At 38.0% G+C, this 10,197-nt stretch overlaps 1 pseudogene; it reads right to left on the bottom strand.

The window, feature by feature from the left end:
- Positions 1-8,620: 8,620 nt before the first annotated feature.
- LOC129025921 (actin, cytoplasmic 2-like) lies at positions 8,621-9,854 on the bottom strand (annotated as a pseudogene).
- Between the last annotated feature and the right edge of the window lie 343 nt (positions 9,855-10,197).

The following is a 10,197-nucleotide window of genomic DNA, read 5'->3' as shown; positions in this document are numbered from 1 at the left end:
ACAGACACTTCTCAAAAGAAGACATTTATGCAGCCAAAAAACACATGAAAAAATGCTCACCATCAGTGGCCATCAGAGAAATGAATATCAAAACCACAATGAGATACCATCTCACACCAGTTAGAATGGCAATCATTAAAAAGTCAGGAAACAACAGGTGCTGGAGAGGATGTGGAGAAATAGGAACACTTTTACACTGTTGTTGGGACTGTAAACTAATTCAACCTTTGTGGAAGTCAGTGTGGCGATTCCTCAGGGATCTAGAACTAGAAATACTATTTGATCCAGCCATCCCATTACTGAGTATATACCCAAAGGACTATAAATCATGCTGCTATAAAGACACATGCACACGTATGTTTTTTGCAGCATTATTCACAATAGCAAAGACTTGGAACCAACCCAAATGTCCAACAAGGATAGACTGGATTAAGAAAATGTGGCACATATACACCACGGAATACTATGCAGCCACAAAAAATGATGAGTTCCTGTCCCTTGTAGAGACATGGATGAAATTGGAAATCATCATTCTCAGTAAACTATTGCAAGGAAAAAAACCAAACACCGCATGTTCTCACTCATAAATGGGAACTGAACAATGAGAACACATGGACACAGGAAGGGGAACATCACACTCCAGGGACTGTTGTTGGGTGGGGGGAGGGTGGAGGGAGAGCATTGAGAGATATACCTAATGCTAGACGATGAGTTAGTGGGTGCAGCGCACCAGCATGGCACAGGTATACATATGTAACTAACCTGCACATTGCGCACATGTACCATAAAACCTAAAGCATAATAATAATAAAATTAAATTAAATAAAAATAAAATAAAGGGGATATCACCACCAGTCCCTCAGACATTCAAACTACCATCAGAGAAAACCATAAACACCTCTATGCAAATAAACTAGTAAATATAGAATAAATGGATAAATTCCTGGACACATACACCCTACAAAAACTAAACCAGGGAGAAGTTGAATCTCTGAATAGACCAAAATCAGGCTCTGAAATTGAGGCAATAATTAATTGCCTACCAACCAAAAAGTATCCAGGACCAGATGGATTCACAGCTGAATTCTACTGGAGGTACAAAGAGGAGATGGTAGCATTCCTTCTGAAATTATCCTAATCAATAAAAAAGAAGTAATCCTCCCTAACTCATTTTATAAGGTCACCATCATTCCGATACTAAGGCCTGGCAGAGACACAACAACAAAAGATAATTTTAGACCAATAGCTGTGATGAACATCGATGCGAAAATCCTGAGTACAATACCAGTAAACTGAATTCAGCAGCACATCAAAAAGCTTATCCACAACTATCATGTCATTTTCATCCCTGAAATGTAAGTGTGTTTCAACTTATGCAAGTCAATAAATGTAATCTATCACATAAACAGAACCAATGACAAAAGCCACATGATTATCTCAACAGGTAGAAAAAAGGCCTCTGACAAAATTCAATAGTGCTTCATGCTAAAAAAACTCTCAATAAACTAGGTATTCATGGAGCGTATCTCAAAATAATGAAAGCTGCTTATCACAAACCCACAGCCAATATCATACTGAGTGGGCAAATACTGGAACCATTCCCATTGAAAACCAGCACAAAACAAGGATGCCCTCTCTCACGACTCCTATTCAACATAGTGTTGGAAGTTCTGCCCAGGGCAATCAGGCAAGAGAAAGAAATAAAGAGTATTCAATTAGGAATTGAGGAAGTCAAATTGTCCCTGTTTTCTGATGACATGATTGTGTATTGAGAAAACTCCATTGTCTCAGCCCAAAATCTACTTAAGCTGATAAGCAACTTCAGCAAAGTCTCAGGATAAGAAATCAGTGTGCAAAAATCACAAGCATTCCTATACACCAATAACAGAGAGCAAAATCGTGAGTGAATTCCCATTTAAAATTGCTTCAAAGAGAATAAAATACCTAGGAATCCAACTTACAAGGGATGTGAGGGACCTCTTCAGGGAGAACTACAAAACACTGTTTAACAAAATAAAAAAGGACACAAACAAATGGGAGAATGTTCTATGATCATAGATAGGAAGAATCAATATCTTGAAAATGGCCATAGTGTCCAAAGTAATTTATACATGCAATGCCATTCTGATCAAGCTACCAATTACTTTCTTCAGAGAACTGGAAAAAAACTACCTTGAAGTTTATATGGAACCAAAAAAGAAGCCACATTGCCAATACAGTCTTAAGCAAAAACAACAAAGCTGGAGGCATCATGCTACCTGACTGGAAACTATAGTACAAGGCTATGGTAAACAAAACAGCATGGTACTGATACCAAAACAGATATATTGACCAATGGAACAGAAGACAGACCTCAGAGATAACACCATACATCTGTAATCATCTCATTTTTGACATATCTGACAAAAAGAATAAATGGGGAAAGGACTCCTTATTTAGCAAATTGTGCTGGGAAAAGTGGTTAGCCATTTGTAGAAAGCTGAAACTGGATCCCTTCCTTACACCTTACATAAAAATTAATTCAAAATGGATTAAACACTTAAATGTTAAACCTAAAACCATAAAAAACCTAGAAGAAAACCTAGGCAATACCATTAAGAACATAGGCATGGTCAAGGACTTCATGACTAAAACACCAAAAGCAACGGCAAGAAAAGTGAAAATAGACAAATAGGATCTAATGAAACTATAGAGCTTCTGCACAGTGAAAGAAACTGCCATCAGAGTAAACAGGAAACCTACAGAATGGGAGAAAATTTGGCAATCTACCCATCCAACAAAGAACTAATATCCAGAATCAACAAAGAACACAAACAAATTTATATGAAAAAAAAGTCATCAAAAGGTGGGCAAAGGATAAGAACAGGCACTTCTCAAAAGATGACATCTATGCAGTCAACAGAAGCAGGGAAAAATGCTCATCATCATTGGTCATCAGAGAAATGCAAATGAAAACCAAAATGAGATACCATCTCATGCCCCTTAGAATGGCGATCATTAAAGAGTCAGATGCTGGAGTAGATGTGGAGAAATTGGAATACTTTTACACTGTTGGTGGGAGTGTAAATTAGTTCAACCACTCTGGAAGACAGTGTGGTGATTCCTCAAGGATCTAAAACTAGAATTGCCATTTGATTCACCAATCCCATTACTGCATAGACACCCAAAGGATTATAAATCATGCTATTGTAAAGAAACATGCATACGTTTGTTTATTGTGGCACTATTTACAACAGCAAAGACTTGGAAACCAGCCAAATATCCATCAATGATAGACTGTATTAAGAAAATGTGGCACATATACACCATGGAATACTATGCAGCCATAAAAAAGGATGAGTTTATGTCCTTTGCAGAGACATGAATGAGCTAGAAACCAACATTCTCAGATAACTTTCACAAGGACATAAAACCAAACATCACATATTCTCACTCATAGGTGGGAATTGATCAATGAGATCACTTGGACACAGGGCAAGGAAAATCACACTCCAGGGCCTGTCGGGGAGTAGGGGGTAGGGATTTGGGGGAGGATTAGCATTAGGAGAAATACCTCATGTAAATGATGAGTTGATGGGTGCCGCAAACCAACATGGCACACGAATACCTATGTTCAAACCTACATACTGTAGACACGTACCCTAGAACTTAAAGTATAATAAAAATTTAAAAATAAATAAATAAATAAAAATGCATCCTATTATGTTCATTTCATATGTACAACATATGCTATGGGATACATATTGCTATTTCAAAGGCGACTATACTGGAACAAATTAACATATTTCTAATCTCACATAGTTACTGCTATAGTTCGGATATTTGCTTTTACAAACTATGCTGAAATTTGATCCCCAGTGTTGGAGGAGAGGTTGAGTGAGAGATGCTCAGGTCATGGGGGTGGATAGTTTATGAAGAGCTTAGTGTCATTCTTGTGATAAGGAGGGAGATTTTTTTTATTAGCCTTTGAGAACTCATTAAAAAAAAAAGCCTGGCACCACCCTCCCTTCTGTTGCATATGTGTGATTATAAATATTTTTCTTTCTGTGCCTGGTTTATTTCACGTAGCATAGTTACCCCCAAGCTCCTCCATGGTGGGGCAAATGGCAAGATCTCATTCTTGCTTAGGGCTAAATAACGTTTCTTTGTACTGGACAACAAGGTTGTTTCCATATTTTAGGTACTGTTAATAATGATTCAATGAATATGAGAGTGCAAATATCTCTATGGGGTAGGGATTTCGTTTGGTTATATGTCTAAAGGAAGAGTTGTTGAGGCATAAGTAGGTTTGTTTTTAATTTTCTGGAAACCTCCATACCAATTTTTATAATTGCTACACATTACCAACAACACTGTACATGAGTTTCATTTTCTATACATCCTAGGCAACCTTTGTGATCTTTTGAGTTTTTAATAATAGCCATCCTGATGTGAGTTATGTAACGTCTCAAAGTACCTTTGATTTCAATTTTTTCTGATGATTAATGATGTTGAATATGTTTTAAATACCTGTTGCCCATTTTTATATGTTCCTTGGAGAAATGTCAATTCAGAGCTTTTGCTCAACTTTTAATATGTTTATTTGTTTTGCTACTGTTGAGTTGCACAATGTTGGGGAAAACAGTCCCACAACACCCCGCAGGTACCTTGAGTCTGGGGGAGACAAAGGAGTTAGAAAGAGAGAGAATAAGCATTTAAAAGGCAGGTCCAGGGCCCCAGAGCATCAGAGGCTTGCTCAAGGCCCAAAGCTGTAAGGCTTCACCTAATTTAGTGGTCTACAAGCTCTTTGTTCTTAGGGTAGCTGGGAGGGAGCGGAAGGAATGAGGAAAAGGATTTATCAGTGAAGGTGAACTCGTAAGTCATTGAGTAAGATGTATAGCACTGGTGGTTTCTGTGAATTCCCTTGAGCAAAGGCATGTGGCTAAACTACTTAAGATCTTTAACTTATCAGGACTGAAACGGGTGGGAACAGGTTTCAGGAAGAGCCAAGATGTTTGATTATACTCCACTGCTTCAAGGGAGTGTTATCTCCCTCGGCAACCAGTGGAATGCGCTGTGTGGTTGTGCTCTCAGGGAAAAAGACATGAAGGCAATAAGGAGATTTTCTCCTCAGAAGCCACCCCTGGCTCCCCGTGGGTGTCTCACACAGGGAAGATCAAATCAACCGGCACCCCAGAAACTTTCTTTCCCACTTACAATTTCTTCATAAACTTTAGATCTTAACCCATCATCAGATATATAGCTTGAAAACATTTTCCCCAATATTTAGGCTATTGTATTTGGTCGATTGATTCCTTTTTCATTTGATGTAGTGTTGCTCATTTGTTTTAGTATATGTGGACTGAATTTTTAATATGCTATTCAAAATAATTATTACCAAAGCCATCGTTCGTGAGCTTTTTTCTATGTTCTCTTCTAGGTGTTTTAGAGGTTGCAGTCTTACATTTAGGATTTTTCAACTTATCTTCGTTTGATTTTTGTGTATGATGTAAAATGTGGATACAATTTTGTTCTTTTGCATGTGGAAATCTAGTTTTCCCAACACTATTCATAGAAAACATGATCCCTCTTCTCATTTTACGATTTTGCTGCAGATTTGTAAAACTAATTGACTACATATGCTTGGATGTTCTGTTCTGTTCATTTGGTCATGTTTCTGTGTTCATGCCAATTTCAAATAAGGTCGTGTGATTCTTCCTACTTTTTTTCTTTCTCAAGAATTGTTTTCACAATTTATGGCTCTCTATATAGCTATACAAGTTTTGTATTTTGTTTTCTATTTCTGTGAAGAATGCCATTGAAATTTTGATGGATCGCATTTCATCTGTCTATTGCTTTTGATGCTATAAATATTTTAACAATATTAACTCTCCCAATCCATAAGCATAGATAATCTTTCCATTTATTTTTTTTCTTCTTAAATTGCTTTTATCAATGTCTCATAGTTTTCAATGGAGAGATCTTTTACTTTCTGGTTACCTTTTTTTAAATTATTTAATTTCTTTGATATACTTATAGTCAGATGAGTTTCTTGAATTCTTTTTCAGTTAGGTAATTATTTGTACGATAATGTTACCAAATTTGTTCATTGGTTCTAACAGTTTCTTAAATAGAATATTTGAACTGTCTTTACATATAGGAGTTTGTCATCTGCAAAGAGAGATAACTTTACTTATTGCTTTATAATTTGGCTGCCTTTTTTTTTTCTCATCAGATGTTTATGTTCCCTATTTGATTTGTTTCTGTTTTAATTATTATTTTATTCATTGTGCTAATTTTGAAGTTCGTTGTTTTTCCTTCTAGTTTCTTAGATACAATGAGATGTTGCTTATTTGGTATCTTTATTTTTTTAATGTATGCATTTATTGCTGTAATTTTCCATCATAATGCTGCTTCACTGCACACCATAGGTTTAGGTATGTTGTGTTTCCACTATTATTTGTCTCAAGATATTTATGAATTTTTCTTTTTATGTTTCTTTTCATCAATTCATTATTTAGGAGCAATGTTTTAAAAATGTCATGTAGGCTGTGGGGCAGTAGTTCATGCCTGTATTCTCAGAACTTTGGGAGGCCGAGGCGGGAAGATCATGAGGTCAGGAGATCGAGACCATCCTGACTAACACGGTGAAATCGTGTCTCTCCTAAAAATACAAAAAATTAGCTGGGGATGGTGGCAGTCGCCTATATTGCCAGCTACTCGGGAGGCTGGGGAAGGAGTACGGTGTTAACCTGGGAGGCGGAGCTTGCGGTGAGCTGAGATTGTGCCACTGCACTGCATCCTGGGCAACAAAGCGAGACTCTGTCTCAAAAAAAAAAAAAATTCATTATCTGCTAGGTGTTTTTTGTTTTGTTTTGTTTTGTTTTTTTAAGATTTCTCCTCTTACTGATTTTTGGTTTGCTACCATGACAGTCTGAAAAAATATTAAATATGTTTTTAGCCATCTTACTTTGTTAAGACTTGTTTTATGGCCTAGCAGATGGTCTATCTTAGAGAATCCTCCAGGCATGTTACAGCAAAATATATATTTGGCTGCTACAAGATGAAAAGTTCTGTATATGTCTGTGGGTTCATTTAGTTAAAATTAAGTCTGGCATTTTCTTATTAATTTTCTGTCGAGTTTATCTATTCCTTGTATTAATTGAGGTACTGAAATTTCCTACAATTATTTTATTGCCGTTTTCTTCTTCATTTCTATTTATATTTGCTTTAAATATTTAGGTGCTCCAATGTTGAGTGCAGATGTATATATATAATTGTTATAACCTTTTGATGAATTGATTGTTTTATTATTAAATGATGACCTTCTTGGTCTTATGACAGGTTTTGAATTGAAATCTCTTTTATAGATAGGAGTATAGCCACTCCTAATTTTTTATTACCATTTGCATAGCAGTATCTTCTTCTATTCCTTCATTTCCAGCCCTTGTTTGTCCTTAAAGATTAAGTGGGTCTCATGGGTAAAATGTAGTTGAATCCCATTTTTAAAATGCATTTGGTCACTCCACATCTTTTAATCACACAATTTAATTCATTTGCATTCAAGATAATTATTGATAAGTAAGTTCTTACTACTGTTATCTTGTTAGTTGTTTCTGATTGAGTCATACATCATTTTTTCCCTTCTTCCTCCCATGTCTGCTTTTAAATGTTTCGCATTTAAATATCTTCAGTAGTGATAAACTTTGACTGCTTTGTTTTTATCATTAGTGTTGCTGCTGTAGTTTTTGATGGTCTTCAAAGGCTCAGAGAAAACATCTAATAGTTAATAATCAACTAGCTTAAGCTGACAACTTTTGTCACATAAAATCTGTAGACATTTATCCTCTGTTCCAATGATGTTTTTGAAATCACAATTTATATCTTTTAATACTGTGTCTTCCTTAAAATCATATTGGTGACAAGTCTTTTGCCGAGTGATTTCAAGCTCCTCCATTTTTTTGTTTATTTTCCGTTAGTGCTTTTAGAATTTTCTTTGTTTCTCAACCTTTGGGAGCTTGATTCTTTCTTTTGGCAGCATTTTTATTTTTCCTTACACAATGATGTGTTGCTGAGGCCTAACGTTCTCATATAACAGTAGAAAACAAAAATTTATTGTCATGTCTTTACAGAATCTAGAATTTCATACAAAAAATCTTACATAAATTAAAAGGATGAATACACTTACAAGTGTAAATGCAAACTGCTTCCAAATCAAGGCAAGTGAGAGCCCACGGTGTTCTGGCAAAAAACATCAGCTAAGAAAGGAAACTGGGTCCTATGGCTTGGACTTTCCAACCGTGACAGACAGGCAGGACAGAAGCAACTAGGTCAGGAGTCCTTGCCAGCCTCTAGAGAAATCCCAGAACACTCAGACCTGATACATTAATACACTTCACAGATCAGAGACTGCTGGCCATGCAGACTCACCAAGCCACAGGCTTGTCTTCCACAAGTACATTCTTACCTCAGTCGCGAAATGTCCATGCAATGTGCACTAAAGTTTGAACTCAAAGATATGTACACAGTATTAAACAAATACCAAGGGGAACAATTAACTTGAATACAAGGTCAAAATCAGCAACAAGTTCTATGATCCAGTTTTAGTATCAGATACAATCTTCAAGGATAATTTCTTCTCAAAGGCTTATTCCAGTTTCATGAGGCTAGCATGAGGTGTACGCATTTGCCAAGGGCAAATTTATACTTCTGTATTAACCCATGCAGCAAATGCTACACATCTGCTTAGTCCATTTAGAAGCATTTGTGGTGGATGATGGAGGAGCCCAACTCATCATACTCCTGCTTGCTAATCCACAACTGCTGGAAGGTGGACAGTGAGGTCAGGATGGAGCTACCAATCCACACTGAGTACTTGCGCTCTGGGGGTGCAATGATCTTAATCTTCATGATGCTGGGAGCCAGGGCAGTGATCTCCTTCTGCATCCTGACGGCAATGCCTGGGTACATGGTGGTGCTGCCAGATAGTACCGTGTTGGCATACAGGTCTTTGCGGATGTCCACATCACACTTCATGATGGAGTTGAAGGTGGTTTCATGGATGCTGCAAGATTCCATGCCCAGGAAAGAAGGCTGGAACAGCACCTCTGGACACCGGAACCGCTCCTTGTCAATGGTGATGACCTGGCCATCCAGCAGTTTGTAGCCCTTCTCCAAAGAAGAGGAGGATGTGGCAGTGGCCATCTCCTGCTTGAAGTTCAGGGAGACCTAGCACAGCTTCTCCTTGATGTTGTGCATGATTTCCCACTCGTCTGTGGTGGTGAAGCTGTAGCCTAGCTTGTTGAGGATCTTCATGAGGTACTCAGTCAAGTCCCAACCAACCAAGTCCAGACACAGGATGGCATGGGGAAGTTAGTAGCTCTCCTAGAAGGGCACTGTGTTGGTGACCCTGTGTCCAGAGTCCATGACAATGCCAGTGGTGCACCCAAAGGCATAGAGGGACAGCACATCTCAGATGGCCACATGGCTTGGGTGTTGAAGGTCTCAAACATAATCTGAGTCATCTTCTCTCTGTTAGCCTTGGGGCTCAGGGGTTCCTTGGTTAGCAGCACTGGCTGCTCTTCTGGGGCCGTATGCAGCTTATTGTAGAAGTGGTGCCAGATCTTCTCCATGTTGTCCCAGTTGGTGATGATGCCATACTTGATGGGGTACTTCAGGGTCAGGATGCTGTGCTTGCTCTGGGCTTTGTTGCCCATGTAGGTGTCCTTCGGGCCCATGTCCACCATCATTCTCTGGTGTCGGGGGCACCCCACGATGGAGGGAAACATGGCTCAGGGAGCGTCATCCCTAGCAAAGCCAGTTTTGCACATGCCAGAGCCATTGTCAATGAGCAGCATGACGATCACTTCTTCTATTGCAATGGGCAGAAGAGTGGGATAGCGGAGCCGCAGAACAACAAGGTGAGCAAGCTGGCAGTGGTGACTGGAGCAAGAGTTTTATTCTTGTTTGTTGTGGGGTAGTTTTATGTGGTATTAATCTTTTTTGTTGACTACGATCTTTCTGAACCTACATATTTATATTTCCCTCAAATTTTTGAAAGTTGTTATTATTAACTTGAATATGCTGTATATACATTCCTTTTGCTGAACTCTTTCACGAATATTACTAAATCTTAGATTTGCTTATTTAAGGTAATTGTGTATATCTGGTAAATAGTCTTTGTTCTTTTTGATTGTTTTTCTGTTTCGTTCTTTGTGA

The sequence above is a fragment of the Pongo pygmaeus genome, chromosome Y (genome assembly GCF_028885625.2).
Source record: "Pongo pygmaeus isolate AG05252 chromosome Y, NHGRI_mPonPyg2-v2.0_pri, whole genome shotgun sequence".
Taxonomy (NCBI): domain Eukaryota; kingdom Metazoa; phylum Chordata; class Mammalia; order Primates; family Hominidae; genus Pongo; species Pongo pygmaeus.
Note: the sequence above shows the minus strand (reverse complement) of the source record. Positions and strands in the feature narration are given on the sequence as shown.